The 24197-nt window shown below is 48.4% G+C and overlaps 1 long non-coding RNA gene across 1 annotated transcript in view; it reads right to left on the bottom strand.

The window, feature by feature from the left end:
- Positions 1–935: 935 nt before the first annotated feature.
- The window catches only part of LOC142020861 (uncharacterized), a 475618-nt gene continuing 452356 nt past the window's right edge, over positions 936–24197 (bottom strand). Inside the window, exon 6 of the long non-coding RNA XR_012647524.1 lies at positions 936–991. This is a non-coding gene — a long non-coding RNA (uncharacterized LOC142020861). The remainder of the gene's footprint in view (positions 992–24197) is intronic.

Raw genomic sequence — 24197 nt, 5'->3', positions numbered from 1 at the left:
GTGTTTTCCTGTAAAAGCACATTCTGGCAGACACGAGTCTATTTTTGATATAGGTCTAGAGTAAGAGTCTGCTTAGAAAGGCATAGAATTCTTTGTGCACATGTACGTTTGCACATAGAGAGGGGTGTGTGTGAGCGAGAGACAAGGTATTTGTCTGTGTGTATGATTGATTTTCAGGTGAGGAGAAGGCAGAAGGAGTGGTTCTGGAAAAGGGGCCCAATTTGTATCTTTGTCGATAACTGGTTTGTTTGTGTGGAGTGGGCAGGCAGAAAGGCAGTGGAGGGAAGTGATGGAGTGAAACTGTGAGGGCTGCAATTCCCCTGCCTGATGTGTTGGAGAGAAATTGTTAGTAACTGAGGCTGGTCCCACAGGGGTTCATTAAGTGACTGGCCCTCCACAATATCCTGTCACTTCTGACCTGGGCACATTAGATGAGGCCCGTTTTGCCGTATGCACATGTGTGCATGCGTGTGAGAGAGCGAGTGGGTGTGCTCCTACTTGACTTTGTGCCAGGCAGAGTCTGTGCCTATGTACCCCTCCTCAGTGCGTGTGCTAACGCCTACCATTCTTTCTGGCATTTTGTTTTATAAAGATTGTGTTTCATGCCAAATGGTTGTACAGCGAATGCTCATTAACAAAGGTGCTTCCCCCCTACTGAAAAGAAATGGCTCTAACACTTAAAAAGCAGGGTGTTACCAAACAATAGGAGAGCTGACAAAGGAACTGAAACGTGAGAAAAAGAAAGAAAAGTGTAACGGCGCACACGCGCGCGCGCACACACGCACACACACACACACACAAAGAGGCACTGAGGACCAGAAGCACAGGTAACTAGAGACTGCCCTCCACAGGAGAGCTACACCCCCTCCTTTGGAGACACTGACCTTTGGAGCCTTCTACCATGATGCCTTCTGAAAAATCAGCCAACTAATGCCAGCTGAGGGGAAGCCAGGATGGGATGGCAGGGGACAGGACAGACTGAAATGTATACCTATAAAACACAAATTTTTTAAAAAGCCATAAACCAATACATCTGCATATACTCTACACCTAGCTGGCATTTACTTGTCCCTCTTCCTCTTAATGTCTCTGGTCTTCTCAGACTCTCACCTTTGCAGGACACAGTTCATAACTCCTTTTGGGCTTGTCTACACTTGCCCCCAACTTCAAAGGGGGCTTGCTAATAAGGGCGACTGGAGATTACTAATGAAGTGGTGCAGTGAACACGCAGGACTTCATTAGGCTAATTCTCCCCCCCAGCAACTCTGAAGCGTTAAACTTCGAAGTGCTGGCATGCGAGTAGCTGCAGGTGCTTTGAAGTGCCCGTGCTACTTAGAAGTGCCTTTACAACCCAAAATTCTGAGGAGTAAAGGCACTTTGAAGTGCCCACAGCTACTCGCATGCTGCCACTTTGAAGTTTGATGCTTCAAAGTTGCGGAGGGGGAGAATTCGCCTAATTAAGTGCTGCATATTTCCCACAGGACTGCAGTAGTAATCTCCCAGCACCCTGATCAACATGCCCCCTTCAAAGTTGGGGGCAAGTGTACACCCGGCCTTTGAGTCTGCACAGCAACTAGGAAAAATGGGTCCTGGGTCAGGGATGAGGATTTCAACGGGTTGGGTAAATTCCATGCATGATCAGACAGGCAGAGCAGTCTGCAAATTGGAACCTCAAAAATAGCCTAGCATGGGAAAAACGCTTTATTTAGACTTTGTTATTTTATTGTACATTTGTTAGTCAAATTTAAGTCTGTGCAGGGTGTGTGGATTGTATATTGGATTAGATGGGAAATCTCTTGCTCACGTGGCCTCCTCATACAATCATACTATTAAAGAATACATAATAATATATGAGAACTCATTTAAAAGCGTTGACATGTAAGTGCTGAAATGATCCAAAATGGGCCCTAACACTCCCAGATTTGTTGTTACCATGGGGATCCTGAAAGAATGTTTCTTCAAGATGACACTTTTGTCTTTGGGTACAAGAAATCCACCAACGCTATGAAACATCATAAGGGTGGGAAAGCCACATATTCTTAACCCAGCCTGGTGTTCTTCCAGTCTCTTACAAATGGGACAGGCCCAGCTATATTATTTTGATTTTCATGAAAATCTAAAGGAAGAAAAGAAACCTGTATTGCTGAAAAACAGTTTTAACAAAAGGATGTTGGGGGTCATTAACATATGACCACTATCTGCTCAAAACCAACCTCTCTGTAGATATTTTCAGTGGGCCAATATATTCAGGGAACCAATTTATTAAAAGATACGGATGAAAAGAAGCAGGACTTAAATTTGTATTTTTAAAAGTAAAAACTGACTCCAAGTTTTTTAGTCACTGAAATGGGCCCAGCACATCATGTATGTGATGTAATGACAGCTCTAGATTGGAAATGCTTTTGATGCATTATTAACCATAAAAAAAGCATTAAATATAATCCTGAATCCATGGGGATGCATATTTCACTAGGAATTATTTTTTCCATGCAGGCTTAAAGTTTATTTGGGTAAACAGAAGACTGTAGACTGTCAGAGTTGGAGTGAAAGATTTATGTTTATTTGGAACCTTTTTGAAAGGAGAGGAAATGGCTTGGCTTGTTGAATAAAGAGAGAAATGTAAATCTCTCTCTTAGCTCAGAACAGGGCTGGGCAGTGCCACACAAGTCATTTCACACAAGGTGATGAGTTCCAGTTAGAAAGAGTGCTCAGTGACCCAGCTGGAAGAAAAAGTCTCTGATCCTTGAACATCTCTAGCATGAAGCAATAATAAAAACTTCTAATGTTCATTATACTGATGTAATCCATAAAGAGAACCCAGACTAAACTTCCAACATATGCTCGATAAAAATAAGGTTGATGCCAAAGCACTTGCAAATCCCAGCAGGAAACCTGTGCTTTCCATCCAGTTCTTGGATTACACAGAGTAGAACCCACAAGCATCCACAGCCACATGTTCACACAAGCATGGAGGAGAAAACTCAGGGTAAATTTCTTCTCTCTTACACACAGTGGCTCTGGAAACTCATATTTGATTAATAGAATCAACACGATAAATTAAAACAATTAAAGATGGAAAATGCAGATCCTCTTCTTGCCCCTGCAGAATTGTTACTTGTAGAGCTGCTAACATTTTTTCAGGTTTGTTTTAAAAGTCTTAGACCATGAGGCTGTTATGCCTTTCTTGAAGAGACGATTCTACAGCCTACGTTCTCTTACTGACATGTAGTTTTCACCCTCATTTTTCCCTTTCTTAATTTAATTTTATTATTACTGCTTCCAAGTCCTCTTTGTTCTTATGCACACCAAATGCCTATTGATGCAGTGGAAATTGTATGACAGCAAGATCTGCAGAATCAGCCTTTTGTGTTTACATCCTTCAAACATTTGTAGACTATTATCATGTCTTCTCCTTTGTTGTCTCTTGGCCAAGCCACACATATTTAGCTCTTTTAATCATGTCACATAAATCAATTCAGCCTCCAAACTCTGAATCATCTTCTCTAATCCTCCTCTGGTTTGTCAATAATTTTCTGCTACTGACACGCCTAGAACCAAACCTAGTGTTCAAGGGGTGATAGCACCCCAGAGGCATGGAGAGAGTCTCTACTTGCACTGCAATGTGATGCCTTGATGGATGCAGCCTCAAATTGCACTGGCTTTTTTACTGCTGTTTCACATTGCAAATCTCTTCAGGTGCCCCCTCAACATGTTGAACACCCAGTGGAAGGGCAGGAGACCCTGCCTTTCTGCAGTTTCAGAGCCAAGAAAAGAGAAAGGAGTTTCTTCTCTAATGGGTTTCACACATATATTTGAACTGAATAACTTTTTAGAGGCCCTAATTTCTTAGAATCATAGAAGATTAGGGTTGAAAGAGACCTCAGGAGATCATTAACTCCAGTCCGTTCAAAGCAGGACCAACCCCACCTAAACCACTTGCCTATAAAACCTCCAAGGATGAAGATTCCACAACCTCCCTAGACAACCCATTCCAGTGTTTCACCACTCTCCTAATGAAATAGTATTTCCTAATAGTCAATATACACCCTCCACCCCCACCCTAACCTGAGACCATTGCTCCTTGTTCTGTCACCTACCATCATTGATAATAACTTCTCACCATCCTCCTTGGAGCCCTGTTCAGGAAGTTGAAGGCTGCTATCAAATGCCCCTCGCCCCCATTCTCTTTTCTTCTGCAGACCAAATAAGTTTCCTCAGTCTTACCTCACAAGTTATATGCCCCAGCCCTCAAATCATTTTCACTTCCCTCTGCTGGGCTCTCTCCAATTTCTTCACACCCCTTCTGTATTGAGGAGGTCAGAACTGGACACAGTCCTCCAGATGTGGCCTCACCAATGCCGAATAAAGGGGAATAATCACTTCCATCGATCTACTGGTAACGCTCCTAATAATGCAGCCTAGTTTGCTATTAGCCTTTTTGGTAACAAGGACACACTGATGACTCATATCCAGCTTCTCTACTATAATACTTCTTCTCCACTATAATACTTGGGTTCTTCTTCACAAGAACCAATGCCTAACCATTCGGTCCCCACACTGTAACAATACATGGGATTCTTCCACTGTAAGTGCAGGACTCTATACTTGCCCTTGTTGAACCTCATCAGATTTTTAGCCCAATCCTCCCTCCTTCAGTTAGGGTCCCACACATTTCCTGACCTTCTTGTTGCTCAGGCACCTGTAGAAACCCTTCTTTTTACCCCCACGTCCTTTGCTAGCTGCAACTCCAACTGCATTTTGGCTTTCCTGATTACACCCCTGTATAGTCAAGCAATATTTTATACTCCTGCCTATTCATCTGTCCAAGTTTCCACTTCTTGTAAGTGTCCTTTTGTTTTTAAACTCACCAAAATTTATCTGTAAACCTGCTGGTTCCCTGCCATATTTGCTATTCTTTCTGTACATGGGATGGTTTATTCCTGAATTCTCAATAAGGATTCTTTAAAATACAGCCAGCTCTCCTGGACTCCACCCTCGCCCCACATACTGGCTAGCCAGGGGACCCTGCCAATTGGTTCCCTGAGGGAGTCTAAGTCTGTTTTTCTGAAGTCCAGGGTCCATATTTTGCTGCTCTCCTTTCTTCCTTGTCTGGATCCTGAACTCAACCAGCTCATGATCACAGCTGCCCAAGTTGCCATCCACATCTACTTCCACTACCAATTCCTCCCTGTTTGTGAGCAGCATGTTGAGAGGAGCATGACCCCTAATTAGTTGCTCCAGCACTTTCACCAGGAAGTTGGTACTGACACTCTTCAGAAACTTTCTGGTTTGTCTGTGCACTTCTGGATTGTTCTCCCAGCAGCTGTCAGGGTGACTGAAATTCTCCCAGGCGAACCACCACCTCTGATCTGGAAACTTCTGCTAATTGTCTGAAGAAAGCCTCGTCTACCTCATCATCCTGGTCTGATGAGCACTAGCAGACCCCCACCGTGGTATGGAATCAGCCTTGGCTGGCTCAGGTGGAGGGGGACAGCTCTGTGTTGTGAGCATTGGCCTGCTAAACTGAGGGCTGTGAGCTCAATCCCTGAAGGGGCCATTTAGGGATCTGGGGCAAATAGATTAAGGACAAATGTATTATGGATGGTAATAGGTTCTCCTGTGACTGCACAGGATTAGACTCAATGACCTCTCAAGGTTCCTTCCCCTTCTATGAGATAGGAATATCTCAACATAAGCCCCTTTCTCCCCTCCCAGGGCTTAAAAAAAAAGATTCTCAACAAATTTTTCTCCAGTTTCATAGTGGAGCTCTGAGCACTCATACTGCTCTCTGTTATACAGTGCAACTTTTCCATCTTTTGTCCCATCTGCACTTCCTGAACATTTTATATCCTTCCCCAGCAGTGCTCCAGTCATGTGAGACATCCCACCAAGACTCCATTATTCCAATCACATCAGAGTTCCTTCACCATGCCAGGACTTCCAGTTCTTCCCACTTGTTTCCCAGGCTTCTTGCATTTGTATAGAGGCACTTAATATAATTAGCCATTTGCCTTGCTTTCTCAGCATGAATCAGCAGACCTCCCCTGCTGCACACCCCTCCTTGTATTTCCTCCTGGTATCCCACTCCACTGCTTACCTCAGTGCTTAGGTCACCATCCACAGGTGAACCTAGATCAAAACCCTCCTTCCTAGGTTAGCAAGCCTGCCAGCAAGGCTGCACTTCCCTCTATGGCCCAGCTTCTCCACCCCACTCCCTTTATCCGACTTTCCCCTTCATGTCATTTTACAACACCTGCTGCTGATTCAGACACCACTCGACAAATGAGTGTCAGCATGCCCCTAATTTTCAGCCGACCCCATCCAATTTCCCTCCTCCTGGTGCTCTTGGCAAAACACAGGGCTTGATCCCGCACATGTCTCCACTCTGTCTCATCCCACTGAAGTCACAGAAGGAAAAGAGGGATCAGAGTGCTCCCTCTAGGTAGTGCAAAATTACAGCCTTCAGCTGTCTCTGGTTCTCATCAGTCTGGTAAATCTGAAGGCAGTCAGAAGGGACCCTCCATGCTGCATGCTGCAATGAGTAACCTGTGTTTCAGAATCCATCTGCTAACAGGCCAGGCCACAGGAAGGCCTGCCCAGGTTCTTTTTATGGTGTCTGGCTGTTGATAGCATGCTTGACAGGGGGTTGGGCTTGAAGAGAAGAGAAGCCCTCTAAGCTGTTGCTGATCTGTCTGTCTTGGACACTGGGTTCCAGGGTGCAAAACAACATGTCCTGTGAGCCCAGCAGTGGGCTTGGTGTCAAGGCACCTGAAGTACCAGTCCTGCCTCTGCCACTGACTCACTGTGTGAGCTTGGCACCCTTGCTTCACGAGGTGCAAAATGGAAATAATGACACTTACTCCAGCTTGCGTAATACCGTGAACTCCATGGGCAAAGAGCTTTGTGTACATTTTAATTTTTTCAGGCCTTCATACAAACGTGTAGAGGAGAGGTGACATGGCATTTCTGGTTGAAAAGTGGTAGGTGTCTGCTGCTTATTCATGCCCATTGTTTTGTATTAGCAATCCATTTCACTACCAAAGAATGTTACAGAAAAAGGAAAATATGGGTTAAATTGCCTTTAATCTTTAATTCACACACAAGCATACACTGCACGTGGTAAAATGAAATGGAAGCTCCAAAGTCAGCAGATTATATAGACTCTGCCAGACCTTCCCTTTCAAAGAGACACAGCCTGGGGAATTACACAAATGGCCTTCCATTGCCCTCTTAGTTTCTTTTTATGGCAAAATGCTATGCTTTTATCAGTTCCTCCCCCCTCCTCTGAGTCCCAGAGGCTCAGGCAAAACAATGAGCAGATGAGTAAAATGCATCCTTCTCCTCTCAATGGAATGGGAGACTCACTCACTCCGCAGGAGAGCCACTAACGGATGGGGAAAAGCTCTAAAAGTAAAAACCAGGAAACACAGCTGATCTTTCTGCATGGATGGAGGAATTTGGCCTAGGCCAAAATATGGCTGCTCTTTCCAAGCTCTGACATGCACTACTGCACAAAACTGTCTCAGACTGGAACAGACACAGAGGGAGATGGATCTATTGTTTGTAGCTACTATCAAAAATAGATGCCCAGAGAAAATGATCCTGCAGCAGGATTCCAACTGGGGCAGATAGAATGAACCTGCAACCAAATTCCAACTGGAGGGGATTAGTGAACCGACAGCAGTATTTGAATCAGAATGAAGATCAATGATCCCTCAAAGAAGTTTTTAACTGTGGGGAAATGAGATGAGAGATACGTGGGGACAAAAGACCGTAATCCCAATTCCACCACTGATACCACATGAGCACTTAATATGCCAGCGCAGACCCTTGGTGACTGAATTCACTGGGCATGGATTTCAGGATTCTCCCTCCCCCCAGCATGGATTTGGTGGGAGGGCTGAGGACAATTTAATTCCTGTTACATAAGGGTCAAACTGCAAAGGGGCAGAAAGCATCATTCCAATTCTGTCAGTTTCTTATGGCAACTTCTGTCACTTTTGTGTCTACCTAACTGGTGCCCAGACACCACAGTGAGGACAGGAAGCATGGTGCTAGGCAGAGTTGGTCAGAAAAGCTTTGAGGGAACTGCTTCTCCTCTAAAAATACAGTTTTTGTGAAATCAAAACACTTTGAGATGATGCTGATCGAATTTTGTTCTGGGGGGAAAAGTTCTGACAGTGTTGAAACATCCTGTTTTAGGAATTAAAAAATTAAAAAATGTCTGTTTTGTGACACTTTTTTATTTTCTATTGCAGTTTCATTAAGAGGACAAAATCTATATGGAACATTTCCACTGATTCTGAACAAAACAAAAAAGCGTAGAATTGTTCTTTTGGAAAATTTAAACATTGCAGGTTCCAGTTAGACTTGAAATAAAGCCAAATTTCAAAAACCTTCATATGCCAGAATTGCTATCCTTCAGCCAGCTCCAGTGCTGAGTTCCCTCAGCTCTCATGGACTTCTACAGAGGCAATCAACATGCAAGGGCCAGGGTGTCTTAAAACTGCCTCAGACTCAATTAGGCTACGTCTACACGTGCACCCAACTTCGAAATAGCTTATTTCGATGTTGCGACATCGAAATAGTCTATTTCGATGAATAACGTCTACACGTCCTCCAGGGCTGGCAACGTCGATGTTCAACTTCGACGTTGCTCAGCCCAACATCGAAATAGGCACAGCGAGGGAACGTCTACACGCCAAAGTAGCACACATCGAAATAAGGGAGCCAGGCACAGCTGCAGACAGGGTCACGGGGCGGACTCAACAGCAAGTCGCTCCCTTAAAGGGCCCCTCCCAGACACACTTTCATTAAACAGTGCAAGATACACAGAGCCAACAACTAGTTGCAGACCCTGTATATGCAGCACGGACCCCCAGCTGCAGCAGCAGCAGCCAGAAGCCCTGGGCTAAGGGCTGCTGCCCACGGTGACCACAGAGCCCCGCAAGGGCTGGAGAGAGAGTATCTCTCAACCCCCCAGCTGATGGCCGCCATGGAGGACCCCGCTATTTCGATGTTGCGGGACGCGGATCGTCTACACGTCCCTACTTCGATGTTGAACGTCGAAGTAGGGCGCTATTCCCATCCGCTCATGGGGTTAGCGACTTCGATGTCTCGCCGCCTAACGTCGATTTCAACTTCGAAATAGCGCCCAACACGTGTAGACGTGACGGGCGCTATTTCGAAGTTACTGCCGCTACTTCGAAGTAGCGTGCACGTGTAGACGCAGCCTTAGAAGTAAATGAGGGTCATTGGGTGTAAATTGTAATTTTAGGGTTTAAAACAACTGAGGTCAAGATGAAAGTCGGCAGAAAGATCTTCAGCAACAGGGCACATTTTCATTTTTAATATACAGATTTTGTGAAATCAGGGTAAATGCTTCTAGAATTTAGGCAAGGGGAGGGAATTTAAAATGCTTAATTAAAAATAAAACAGATGCATCTTTTTTTCCAGTACAGTTTAGTGACCATTAGGAATTAACAGTCTCGTTGCTTATTTTAAAATAAGACTGATTTAATTTTTCAACAACAACAAACCTGAGCATTGGAAATACACAGTGGGGTAGGCAAATGGATGTGGAGCACCTCTGCCAAGTAGCTGGATTTGAGATCACTCAGCCATATTTTACACAGTGCACTAAATTATAGTTGGCAGGGTGAAAATAATCCTGAGATTATTTAATTGCAAGACAAAGAAATTTGCCCACCAAGAGTGACATTAAAATAACATTTGAGCTGGGCTGCCAAGCAAACAATGGAAGTGGGAAATTTAAAGCCATGAGAGCACAGTGGGATGCAACTCCCCAACACCCAGACAGGAGGTTTGAGACTCAAGCAGAATATGGATTCCTCTTGAGAAAACAGGCTCTGGGTACATGTCATATCAGAGGAAGTGTTTTCCTTTGCACAGAGCTCAGAGGAAAAATATTTTGTCATTTCACTTAGAGTTTTTCTGATTTTTTCACTGGTACACTTGGTAGCTTTCACCCAGATCCTTTGCTATTTTGCAATGAACATCTAAGTTGGGCTGCAAAAATAGGGCCTGACCTAAAACACAAGGAAGTAACTGGAAAGACTCCCAGTGATTTCTAAGGCTTTGGATCAGCCTATGGTGAATTGTCACCCAGCCCAAATGGATGACAATTTGTTCTGTAGTCAGATTCTGAGACTTTGATTGTATGTAAAAATGACAAAGATCACATTGGGCAAATTGGTTGATTCTTGTCCAACAGACATGCTGCCAGACAGCCAGCATCCTGTTGGCTGGACAGACACATTAAGTTGCAGTGGTCACTTAATAATAAATAATTTAGCTCTGATCTAGGACTTTTCCACTGAACAAGTCATGATGTTTTACAAAGGGGTGTTGTCATCATTTTTCTCATTCCACATCAAAAAAAGATCTGATTGCAAATGCAAACAAGCTTCAGTTTTTGAAAACAACCAACCAACCAATCTGTGCAGATTTAAGGGCTCTTTTTTGGTTTATTTTTGATTCACCCAAAAATATAATTTCAAGGAATGAAGCACCTTAACCCCATGGCTGTATCTAGATTGCTGAGAACTGTTGCTAATAGATACGCAAATTGAGCAACACGTTTGTGTATCTTTTGCCGACAGTTCTGTCAGGAAAAGCTTTCACGGTATTTGGCCTGTCCACAAGAGGCCAAATTTCACAGACCCCTCTTCTGTCGAGACATCCCTTCTTTCTCATGGAACAAGGTGTACAGGGATGTTGACAGAACACTCCCGAGTGGCAGATCTCTTCCGAGAAATCTGCAGTATGGATGCATGCTCTGTCAATAAAACTTCTGCTGACACATTTTGTCGACAGAAGCCTGTACAGCCTATGTTTTCAACTGTACAGCTGGTAGAGAAAGAGATCTGAATAGCCCAGGAAAGAACCACTATTGTAAATGCATGTCATACTTTCATTTTAAACACATCATTGCCATGGAAAAATGACAAAAGATTTCATCAGCAAAAAAGTATTTGAAATCAAATGATTGTGAAGGTTGGCTGGAGCAGTATCCATTAATGCACCCTGGAATATTAACTGAGCAACCAGTTTATAATAAATGGTAATAGACGACTTCTTAGTGATTGCTATTTAAACTTTTCTGCAAGGGGAAGTTGTTGAAACATTTGATTAAACTTGCACACAGCTGAAAGATACCTTTGTAGCAGTTCATATAGAGTGCCTCAATCTTGCATGTAGCCTAAACTGGAAATCTTCTCAGCAGCCATTAATTGTCATGTTACAGAACTGTCATTACTTGTAACCCCTCCTTTTACCAGTACAGTGTTCTTGCAATCCCTGAACAACTACAAGATGCAAAGAGAGGCCTACCTGGCTCTCAGCCAGCATCTGCTCTACAAAAATCTCAAAGTGCTTTACAAAGGCGTGCGAAAGTTCTCCTCAGTTTAGATCGTACACAGGAAAGTACAGCAGCACACAAAGTACTTGAGCATGTGCTTAAATCCATCCCTATTGGCCCAGCATTAAGCATGTGCTAAGGTGCCATTAAGTGACCTAACATTAAGTACCTGCTTAAATCCTGTCGTGAATATGGATCCTTTCTTGAATGTTGCCTTTACAAATGGGGGCTGACCCTGTTAGGACTTCTGTATGTGGAGCGCTTGAGCCCTATGAGTAGTTTAATTCATCTCAATGAGGCTACTCACGTGAGTGCTAACAAGGTGTGTGTGAATTGTTCCAGGTCATCCAGCGAAAAATGGCCATCAGGAAGAGAACTACGATCTCTTGATTTGAAACTGTGTCTACCCACTGGACTACCCTGCCCTTGTCACTGCAATTCAGCCTTAAAGAATTGTTTCAGCATTAACCAAACCACACCAAACCAAACAGTAGGAGCTGGTTTTGTTAAGAGGCCATTCCTGCAGGAGCTGAGAAAATGCTAACTCCTGTGGCTGGCAAACATCTCTAGGGTAGAATGTACAGACATCTTCCAATAGCTGTTCCACGCATCTTTCCACTAGGTCCCAAACGCCCCAAATTGCTCCAGCGGGGCGGGGGGGACAGAGAGTAGCAAGCTATGTATGTTCCAGTGTTAATATCTTGCTTGACCATGTAATGAATCTGCAGTCACTAGTCTTTTGTATTTTCAAGTATAATTTAATAAATACATGTTCAAATGCTACTCAGATTCAGCCAGCTAATTGTTTAACTTTTCACCCAATGAACGTATCTTGAGGAATTGTAAATTTACCTGCATACATTACTCTTGCACTAAGTTACCACAGCAAAGTTAGAAAAATACAATGTGCTTCTGTATAACATGCTTAAGTGTTAATTTACCCAAATAAACATAATCCATTTCTATCTTTTTGGTAAGACATATATTATGCTAATAGACCTATGAAGGGAACAAAGTGAAACAGCTGCCCAAAGCTGTTGTGATGGAAAACAAAATTACTAGAAAATGCTATTTTTTCAGGGAGCCATGGTTAATTATTTTTCTTAAACTAATGTTGTGTATGGTTTGGTATTTTTATCATTATTTGTTTATTTTACAAGCAGTATTTTAAAGTACTATTTATATTTTCACATATTTAGCATCATGTCAATTTTCATATTTGCATATTATTAGTCAAACATGATAAGTTGGTGCTTCTCCATTTAAATACCTACATCACTGGGTTAAAACACAGAGCATGTTTTAGGTCTTAGGTTTCATGCTTCCTTTACAAATACCAGCTCAATGGCCCTTACATTTAAAAGTGTTAAACATTCTATGGCAACAAAAATCAACAGGAAAAAGACAGAAATTCTAATCTCAAGATTTTAAATAAATTATCATCTTTGTAATTCTGCCAGAAATCCCCCAGTTGGGATTTAATGAATTAGTTTGCTCATTTGGCACAAATCCAGGTGCCTCAGGTTGCTTAGTGGATAAAACATTGCCTTCCCTCCCTTTTGATTCAACTTCCACGTCAGTCTGAGCTGACAGCAGCATCCTGGTTGCTGCTCAATTTGTGATGGACAACAGCAGGCCAAATGGTGAAAGTACTTCTTACATCACTGAATTTGGGGATCAGAGATGGAGAATGCTCTTTCATCCCAGAGAAAGGGACCTCTTCTCAGCACTAAGTCACTGATTATGGACTAGACTTGGTTGTTTTTTTAAACTAGTGAGTAAGGGTGTAACCCTGAAGAATAAGTAAAACAAAAGACAGAAAACCTCACCAATCAACCAAATCACCTGCAACCCTGGAGGAAGCAGCCTGGGCTTAGAATTCCAGAAGTCATAACAAGGATCAGCTAAAATCCTGAATGCTTCGTTTCTCTAGGAGAAAGATACATTTGGTGTGCTGTGGTTCCATGAGAATAATGCTATAGATTTGGCTCATAGGTCTTCCCTTTACAGTTCCTTTTCATTTGTAATGGAAACATTTAATAAATTCATTTACAGATCACAAAATAAAATAACAAAAACTTTCAGAAAAAAAGCGTGTATTGTTTCATCCAGTAAGCAGATCAGCTTTATATTTTTTAGCAGACACATCCACACCAGAGAGTTTTGTCCACAAAACTGGGGTTTTGTCAATAAAACTTGTGAAGCATCTACACACAGAATTAATTTTGTAGACAGAAACTATAGACAAAAAGGCTGTGGAGACACTCCAGGAGGCCCTTTTGTTGACAGAGCGGATCAAAGGATCGCTTTGCTTTTATGTGTAGACACAATCTGTTGACAGAAGTTTTGTTGAACATCTCTTCCAACGGTAACTTCTGTAGACAGATGCTTCTAGTGTAGACGAAGCCAGTCAGTTTTTAAGGATAAGAGTCTGAAAATAACTGCTAGGTTTGCTCTCTCTCTCTCTCTCTTTATTTTTTGGTCATACATATGGAGCTAACTGTATTTAATTATTAAATATTGAACACAATATCAGCTGGGATAATGCTAGACTATCAGAGTTTACTAAGTTGCTTTTTAGGAGTGCTGCATTGTATAGAAATGCATCAGTCACTTCACTTACTGTATTTTCTTCACTATTTTAAATACTGTCTTGCTTTTTAAAAGGTGATTTCAAGGCCACCTGATTGAGAAAGTGAACTTCTCTGCACAACCATTTTTATTAGACTGTTTAAGGAGTAAATTGTGGATCTCTTTTGTTTATCTGGTTTGTCTAGCTTCCAAGGGCCTGGAAAAAAAACATTTTAGAGGTTGGGTTGCTCTCCCTACTAACTAAAATGATACGTCTCAGTGTCTGGGAGGCCACTTTTTACAGGGATCATTCTGCTTTTAGCTTTCAGGTGGAGTTAGGAATATTAAATGAAAAAATATGCCGAATATCTCCTGTATGGTGGGGGGTTAAATCTGCACTCACTGGCTACTGACTGGAAGTGTATGTACAAGCACCAGCTGGCTGGCGTTTCGTGGCATATCAACCCTGAGCAACCTGCTTTAGCGGGTAAAAACTAACATGTGACAAATCATAAAACTGTGCTTGCAAGCTGGCTAGTTCAATTAATCACATTTCAGTCTGCAGACTGCATATGTATGTAGAGGGAGGTCAGTACTGACCTTTTAATGTGACAAATGTAACTGAACTCCTCTTTGAATAGTGCTCCAGAGCCAAGCAGAGTGAGTGAGTGAGCGAGAGGCAGGCAGGCAGAGGAGGATACAGGGAGAAACAGGGAATGACAGAGCTGGGGAAGAATCAGTTCTCTTCAGACTGAGGATACTACATGAAAAGAAAGTAGGTCAGACAGGAGAAAACTCTTCACCCAATTCAGAGCACAAATGTCTGACTGCAAATAGGAATCCCATGGAAACAAGTGATCTAAAGCAAGGCTAAAGAGTGCCCCTTAGACCTCAAACTTCATTGTTCTCTGTGTGTGTGTGTGTGTGTGTGTGTGTGTGTGTGTGTGTGTGTGTGTGTGTGTGTGTGTGTGTGTGTGTGTGTGTTATAAATGTCTGCCTCTAGAGGTAGGTGTTCAACAAATGCGACGTGTATGCCAGATGAGCCATTGCATGGTTTTACTCTAGTATAAAGTATGTATGACATGTCTACACAGAAACGTATAACAACAGTTACACATATACACAGGGAATTATATATATAAAATACCTACATGGGGATAGACTGTTGAAATCTAATCCATCACCTGTCACTGTAATAAGTACCTGGGCACAACATGCAGAGAGGATCTGTGAAATGTAAATTAATTCTAAAACTAACACCTTGCACCCTATCTCCCATCTCAGGGCTGCAGTCTATCCACAGACCAAAGAAAACCATTACTGACATTAATATGTGGGGATTACAGGACCAGACCCAAAGCGTGCTGCTATCAAAAATATTTCTGGTCTACTTTCCGCCATCACTCCTAAGTTATAAAACTGTCTCTAATGAATGAAAAGCACTCCTGCTCAGAGCTCACAACCACACACTTAGATACCCTCTTGCTCGAAGTATGTATTTTACATAGTCTCAACATGGCCATGCTACACATGTTGTGTCTATGCGTGTGTTTCACCCACTCCCAATAATGGTGGCACTAGATGAGGTGGTCAGAGAGGAAGATTCTGCCCTTCCCAGGCAAAGTATGTCCACTCATTCTCTAGGCCTCTCCCCGGCTCTACCAGAAATCTTGCTTGGAGCCCAGAAAGTGATTCTGAGCTTTAAAGTGGAAAGACTAAGGCATCTGGTCTCCTGTGTTTGTTCAGCAGACCCAGCTCACATTAGCACTAATGGGAGTTGCACATGCACATGCAGAGAAGACCCCTGAGGCTGTGTTTAGAAGTGTGAAGAAACTTGTTCATTAGAACACAAAAAGCACCTAAATTTGAGGTCAGAGAAGCTGGTCACGTTAAGGAAGAAGGGGGAGGGGCAGGGTTTGTTTATCACACAGCCATCGTGATTTGAGATTGCAGAAATACAGCCCTATGGGAACCAGGGTATTGTCCTCAGTGCCCCATATATGTACACGCTCCCTGCCCACCGCCCCCCTTCATCACTGACCCGAGGGTCAGAGGCACACATGCTGGCCTTGAACTCTCCGTCTGTCTCCCTGCCATATTAATTACTAGTCCTCTGGGCCAGGGCCAGAAAACAACCTTCACTCCATTAGTGCTAATTAAGAAGGGTGAGTGTCCTATTCTGGCTGCCACCTTAGCTGTCCTCCACATATTCAAAAGAGGAAGGAGTGCTGGCAATCTTATTAACTGTGGGAGGAAACACCTTGATAATGCGCCGATTGGACAAACAAGACCTGCAATTCTACGTCCCTTATGCAGAATGCCATTCATCAGACTTGCCAGTGTCAGCAGTCTGGGAAGGATGGAGGAGGGGCCAGAAAAACAGGAATGTTTCCCAAGCTTTTGAAATCTGTGTTCAGGCAGGGACATCTCCCTTTGCGAATGTTCCGACCTGAAAGCAGTCTCTGGATTAACAGCCCAGATCCGTTAATCACCAGCAACTCTCTTCTCACCAGAAAAGGGTTGGGTTTCACCCGAATGGTCCAAAGTGAGAGGCAGGCCAATTACAAGGTGTGACATGTCTCAGTGCCTGGTACCCATTGAAATAAGGCATTTACGCTAATTCTTTTACATCTGTATCACAGGAGGCCTCATGTAATTTAATGCATATAAACTCATTTATGTGTTCTTCAGTCGAACATATGGAACCTGTTTCTTCTTCTTCAGTCTGTTCTTCTTGGCCAAGGTATTTGCCTATAGTAATTAATCATGTAATAAAGCAGCAGCTTCCATGGGGTCACAATGGAGCTGGGAGTGTGTGTGGCCTAGTCACATGCTGCAGTGATCCTTATAGACAGAATTGCCATAATTAAGAATACATGTCTTGGAAACAAACTCTTCCAGTTGGGCTGGATTGGTGGCAAGACTCTCCACAGCTGCACAGAAGGCCCAAGTAGGATTTGTTAGGCTTGAGCTCACCTTTCTTTGGCTGGCAGCGTTAGGAATGCTACAGATGTCTTAGCTGTGCCTTTGCCTCTTGGGCAACTAAACTCTGCACCTGACCCACTACAGCCCCCCAGACTTATAGGGGGAACCGAGAGTCTGATTTCAAAAAATGCCACCGCAAAGAAAAAAGAACAGTGACATGCTCCCTTGCCTGGCTGGCCTTTGGGTGTCATGGTGCTACCAATCCTTAAGAACAACAGGCAGTTATTGAGCACTGAACATTCCACTGGCAGAACCCAGACGATATCCCCCCACCAGGAGGAAAGTCAGCCTGGACCAAGGGAACAGCAGCGGAAACCAACCCTGCCCATGATTTACTAGAGACCGTGACACCCACAGTTGCTGCCCACAAATTGGGAGCAGGTAGCCAGGGAGAGAATGGAGGTAGGGAACTCAGAACTGCTCCTGGGAAGCCTGCAGCAGAGGGGATCCCCTGGGACCACTGTGGAGGGCAAAGCTGTTCCCCTCAATGGAGTGCCCAGCAGCAAGAGGCCTTGGTACCTCTGCCCTCACCTTCTACCAGGGAAGGACACTTCGCTTGGTGCAGCTGCCTTTGTGCCCAGGAATCAAACCCATTGATTCTAGAGATGAATATGAAAATATCTGAATTCAGGAGGAAAATGAATAGTGATCTTGACTGACTTCAGTCTCTAACTTCAGGAGGACATGCTTGGTACTCAGCAAATTACGAAGTGTGTTTCTTTCTGTTACATACATTCTGAAAGTCCTCGCCAGAAATCTCCAGGTATCACCACCGAGGCCTTGATTTTCACAGGTTTATTTCTTTTGAAAGTACAATGTTAGGGTTACATTGTCCTCTAACAGGCCCAGTGCACTGCCTGAGTGGCATCTATTGCCCATATTACACATTTAGAAGAGGAAGAAAAAAAAAGTCTCCAGAAGTGCTTCAAGGAGAGCGTGTTGTTACACATTCTGTCCTCCTAGCATGTGCAGTGCTCAGGGAGCTTGGACCACATCCCCTCAGGCACCACTAGAAGCATCCAGACTCCCTCATACACAGTTCAGCACAGTTACTGACATCATCACTGCTCTCTGCCTGGGAACTCCAAGAAGCCTGCCTGTGACCCAACAAGCAGATGAAATTACAGGTGCAGAAAATACTGTTTGCCAACCAGGAGGTAAATGTCAGCAGCAATCAGTATCTGATTGGCTCAGTGCCCCAGACATCATGCTTTTTGTTTCCTTTCAAAGTTTCAGAAAACCACTATTCAGCCATTTCTGAGAACAAGACTAAGAATTAGGACAATGTCTGCAGGGACTGAACAAGACTTGCTCATATGATGCTTGGTCAGAGAGTACACAGACCTCCGCCTAGTGGTAAAGGACTACAGGTGTAGTCAGGCAAGCGACTTCAAATATGTACATGTTGATGTGTGGCCTAAAAGCCCGAGATGCATACTTCGTGTTGTCGCCAGGTTTTATTCTAGTTATATGCCATTCACTAGAGAAACTGGGACCTGTCCCTCTGGTAAGCACTTGCTGAGCCATTTATAGCTGGTGTGAACTCTACTATCTGTGATGGGGTGAGTGGGAGACAATAGATGCGTCTACACGTGCACGCTACTTCGAAGTAGCGGCACTAACTTCGAAATAGCGCCCGTCACGTCTACACGCGTCGGGCGCTATTTCGAAGTTAACTTCGACGTTAGGCAGCGAGACGTCGAAGTCGCTAACCCCATGAGGGGATAGGAATAGCGCCCTACTTCGACGTTCAACGTCGAAGTAGGGACAGTGTAGACGATCCGCGTCCCGCAACGTCGAAATTGACGGGTCCTCCATGGCGGCCATCAGCTGGGGGGTTGAGAGACGCTCTCTCCAGCCCCGCAGCTCACTGGTGGCCGCGTGGAGCGGCCCCTTAAAGGGCCCCTCCCCCGCCCTGACTGCAGGAGGCTGAGGCAACGTGCAGGCTCCTGCCTGCACACGCGGTGGCGAGCCTGCACAGCCCTCAGCCCCTGTCAGCAGCCATGGCTGCCCAGCAGCACCCCCAGCGCCCCCAGGGGACCCCCCCCCAAGAGGAGCCACAGCAGCCAGGGCAGCCAGAGGGCCACGCAGTCTGGGAAGCGGCAGCAGGGCCCCTCTTGGACGGAGGCCGAGCTGCGGGACCTGCTGGGGCTCTGGAGCGAGGAGGAGGTGCTCCAGGTAATGGGGAGCAAGAGGCGGAACGCAGATGCGTTCGCTCGGCTGGCCGACGGCCTGGCTGCCCGGGGTCACCCTGCCCACACTCCGGACCATGTCCGCAGTAAGGTGAAGGAGCTGCGGCAGGGTTACGCCCGGGCCCGGGATGCGGCCAGCCGATCTGGGGCCGCCCCCGTCACTTGCCCCTTTTACAGGGAGCTCAGGGACATCCTGGGCTCCCGGCACACCTCCTCCCCTCCGGCCACCCTTGACACCTCGGCTGACGAGCCCAAGCAGGCCCTGCAGCCGGGCTCCGCCCCGGAGGTAAGCCCCGCACCCCGGGGGCCCCCCCCGGAGGCCATCCCCGGGACATCGCAGCAGGGGGAGGAGAAGGAGGAGGAGGGGGGCTCCTCCTCCACCGATTCCAGCCTGCAGCTCCTCCTCCTGCCATCCTGGAGCAGCAGCAGGGCCTCCGACCCCCGGGGATCTCCGGACCGTGGGAGCGGACCCACAGGTAGGTACCCCTCTCTGGTGGACACCCCGGGGCTTGAGGGGCGGGGGGAACAGAGATGTGTCCAGGGCCCCCCACACGCTCACATGGCCATGGCCCCAAGGACACCAGGGCCATGGCCCTCACACCACTGCAGCCATCAGCCCCTGCCCCCCGCCACCCTGCATGACAGTGCCATGCCCCATCCCCGGGCCGGGGGGAGCGGAACCTCGAGGGGCCCCCGGGTGGAGGGGGTGGGACACCCCGCAGCAGCAGCATGCGATGGAGTGGGGGGAGTGCCAAAGGGAGACTCAGGCTACATATGAGCCACAAGAGCTGAGGAGCTCCCAGGGCCAAAGGAGGATCCTGGCGCTACAGCTGGCAGGTGACACCTCTGCCCTGAACAAACAGGAGGGAGGAGCCGAGCTGGCTTGGAATTGGGGGGCGAGGGCGGGGGCCACAGGTAGAGGCTAGGGGAAGGGAGAGCTGCTAGGCAGCCAGCCAGAGGAGGGGGAAAGCTGCATCCCAGAGGGGCCCCCCTTGGGGTCTTCTCCCCACGACGGGTTGGAAGGACTGTCTCTTCCGACAGCTGGTGCTGTCACTCCTGCCAGAAATTGGCCATCTGTGGCCTAAGAAGCCTCTCCTGCTCTCAGACCCTGCGGGGTGAAGTGAGAGTCGCTCCCACCAGGGGACGGGCTGCAGGGCAGGGGGACCCCTGAACCCCATCCATCACAGCAGCATCTCCCGGGGACGGGGATGGGGAACCTGCAGCACAGGGCGGGGGGGACAAAGGCCACGGCTCGGGGCCCACACTAACGCCTGTCTCCATTCTTCTTTCCCCCCTCCTCTCCTGTGTCCTGCACCTGCACCTGCACCATCCGAAGGACCGGAAGAGAGCGCCGGCGAGGCATCGGTCGTCCCGGAGACCCCTCCAGGACCCTCACTCCAGGGCAGCCCCTCGGCCGAGGAACCACCGGCCCCGCGGAGGGCCAGACGGTGGACCCCGCGCCTGCTACCGGCGGCGGCCACAGACCCCCAGCTGCTGGCCATCCTCCGCCAGCAGCTGGAGGTCTCGGAGCAGCACCTCCGGCTGCAGGAGCAGGCGCTGGCCTGGCGCAGAGAGGCATGGGGGGCCTTTCTGGATACCATCAATCGGCTGATTGATTCCCTGGCCCCCCATGCCGCGCCGGCCGCGCCACCGCCCGCCATGCCCGCTCCTGCAGCCCCACCACCGGCTGCTCCAGCCGTCGCCGGGCCGTCCGCCGTCGCCCCACCACCTCCCCGTGAGGGCCACCGCGCCGAGGGACCCCTGGAGCCACCCGAGACTCGCCGGCGACGCTACCTTCTGGTTAAGCCTGCTCCCACCCAGCCGCGCACCAGACTGCAGGCCCGCCGGAGCTCCCGGCCGGGCACGCCCACTGCTGGGCTGTAGGGGCGAGGGGCCCGGGACGTGGCCCCCCCCCCACTTCTTGGACAGACTTTGGGGACTGGGTGGGGGGTGTGGGTGTTTCCCCTGTTTGCCCCGTCCCCCCCTGTACATAGTTCTCCCCGTTCTCCTCCCTGCTTTTTGTTTTTCTTTTGATGGCGCACAGTGCTTTCATTTTTATTGTTGTACATAGTTTTATTTGTGCCCATCTTGGTTTTGTTGAATGTTTGTCCCTCCTTTTTGGTTTCTGTTTCACATATATATATTTTTTTATTTAAAAAAAAAAAAAAAACGTGAGGACAAAAAAAACATTTACGTTCACCCACAAGTTCGTGCTGTCATTTCTCCTGGACAAGTGGGGGGGGGGGCGGTGGGGTGCTCCATGGTGGTGTGGGCGGTGGGGCAGGAGTGTGGGGGAGGAAGAGGCGGGCAGTAGGGGGCCTGGGCAGAGTTCACCCCGCGGCCTGGTCGTCGAAGTGGGCCCGCAGGGCCTCCCGGACCCGGGTCCCCTCTGGGTCCACCTGCCGACTGGGGGCAGCAGGTGGCTGGAGGTGTGCCCTGCCGGCCTTGGCGGCCCAGCCCTGAAGAAAGCTCTCCCCCTTGCTCTCCACGAGGTCGTGCAGGGCGCAGCAGGCACCCACAATCTGGGGGATGTTGTTGGGGCTGGCATCCAGGCGGGTGAGGAGACATCGCCATCGTCCCTTGAGGCAGCCAAATGAGCGCTCCACCACCTGGCGCGCACGGTTCAGGCGGTCGTTGAAGCGCTCCTGGCTGGTGGAGAGGTGGCCCATGTAGGGGCGCATGAGCCACGGCCGGAGGGGGTAGGCCGCATCCGCGATGATGCAGAAGGGCATGGCGGTGTCCCCCAGAGGGATCTCCCGCTGGGGGATGTAGGTCCCCGCCTCCAGCCGGCGGCACAGGCCCGAGTTCCGGAACACCCGGGCGTCGTGGGTGCTTCCAGGCCAGCCCATGTAAATGTCCTGGAACCATCCCCGGCTGTCCACCAAGGCCTGCAGGACGACTGAATGGTAGCCCTTCCGGTTGAGGTATCGGCCTCCACTGTGGTCCGGGGCGCGGATGGGGATGTGAGTCCCATCAAGAGCCCCGAAGCAGTTGGGGAAGCCCAGGGTGGCAAAGGTGGCGACAGTGGCATGTGGGTCCCCCAGCCTCACGAGCCTGTGCAGGAGCATGGAGTTGATGGCACGCACGACCTGCAGAGAAAGCACATGGGACAGCCCCAATGAGGGGTGAGCAGGGTGTGCATGGCCCTGCCCTGCCCTGCCCTGGCCCCCCTGCCCTGCTCTGCCCTGCCCTGCCCTGCCCTGGCTCCCCTACCCTGCCCTGCCCTGCCCTGGCCCCCCTGCCCTACTCTGCCCTGCCCTGGCTCCCCTGCCCTGGCTCCCCTACCCTGCCCTGCCCTGCCCTGGCCCCCCTGCCCTGCCCTGCTCTGCCCTGCCCTGGCTCCCCTGCCCTGGCCCCCCTACCCTGCCCTGCCCTGCCCTGCCCTGGCTCCCCTACCCTGCCCTGCTCTGCCCTGCCCTGCCCTGCCCTGGCTCCCCTACCCTGCCCTGCCCTGCCCTGCCCCCCCTGCCCTGCTCTGCCCTGCCCTGCCCTGCCCTGGCTCCCCTACCCTGCCCTGCCCTGCCCTGGCCCCCCTGCCCTGCTCTGCCCTGCCCTGCCCTGCCCTGCCCTGCCCTGCCCTGGCCCCCCTGCTCTGCCCTGGCCCCCCCCTGTGGGTTCTCTTACCTCCATGAAGACAGCCCTGACGGTGGCCTTTCTGACGCCAAACTGCTGCCCCACGGATCGGTAGCTGTCCGGAGTGGCCAGCTTCCAGACAGCAATGCCGACCCGTTTCTGCACCATGAGGGCACGCCGCATGGCAGTGTCCCGGTGCCTGAGTGCGGGGGTGAGCCACTGGCACAGCTCCAGGAATGTCTGTCAGGTCATCCTGAAGTGGCGGACCCAGTGGTCGTCGTCCCACTCCCCAAGCACCAGGCGCTCCCACCAGTCGGTGCTGGTGGGGTAGCTCCACAGCCGCCGGCGTGTGAGGCGGGGGGTGGAGCGGGGTGCTGCAGGGGGAGGGGCTGAGCCCTGCTGCCCTGGGGGCATGTCCTCCCCTGGGGCAAGAAGGTGCTCAGCTGCCCCCAACATGACAAGAGCCAGGGCAAGCCCTGTTCCTGCCGGGAGGGCTGGGTGGACCTCTAGCTGCTGCTGCTGCTGCTGCTGCTGCTGGGGGTCCATGACTGCGGCGCTCGGGGTCTGTGTGCCTATATGGCTCGTCAGACCGCGTGCTGTGCAGGCTGAGTGTATGTGGGAGGGGCCCTTTAAGGGAGCGGCTAGCTGTTGCCCCGGAAGCGCTAGTCCGCCCGTTGACCCTGTCTGCAGCTGTGCCTGGCATCCCTATTTCGATGTGTGCTACTTTGACGTGTAGACGTTCCCTCGCTGCGCCTATTTCGATGTCGGGCTGCGCAACGTCGAAGTTGAACATCGACGTTGCCGGCCCTGGAGGACGTGTAGACGTTATTCATCGAAATAGCCTATTTCGATGTCGCAACATCGAAATAAGCTACTTCGATGTAGGGTACACGTGTAGACGTAGCCAATTTGTCACAGTTCACAGGGAGCCTAAATGGGAGAGATTGTCTTGTACGGCTTTTGCATTCTCCTCCTGCGACCTGCCTCTGATCAGCCAGCCATCTAGGTGTGGGTAGATAAGGATTCCTTTTCTTCTTACACAGTTTGTCACTTTTATGTCAGTGCTCAATACTGGAAACCATCATGCCCTTTGTATTGCCTCTGCATGGACCTGGCTGCAGTGTCTGAAATGCCCACGGCTGCTTGTAGGCAATTCTGACTACTAACGGTCCCTCTAATTATCTAGTTGAGCTCTTCCTTGTTCTGTCAACAAGGCTATGGTGGCATGCCATAAGGATACCTTGAAAGCACCCAGTCTTTCGCAGTACCACCCACAGTACTCAGAAGAGAAGGTTCCCTGTGTGGAGAAGTAAGAACATGTGTCTCAGTGATGGAGTGTTTGCAGACAATTTGTTGGTGGCCCATAGATAAGTGGCTGGTCACAAGTCTATGACTTCTCCTCCTTGTCTAGGGTTGCTAAATTTTACTCAGCCATTCAAGTGTACATTAACTATTTTCCTAAAGGTGAAGGAAGCAGTCAGTGCTGGCGCAGGGAT

Source organism: Carettochelys insculpta, chromosome 14 (genome assembly GCF_033958435.1).
Source record: "Carettochelys insculpta isolate YL-2023 chromosome 14, ASM3395843v1, whole genome shotgun sequence".
Classification (NCBI taxonomy): Eukaryota; Metazoa; Chordata; order Testudines; family Carettochelyidae; genus Carettochelys; species Carettochelys insculpta.
This window is presented reverse-complemented; position numbering and strand designations above follow the sequence as displayed.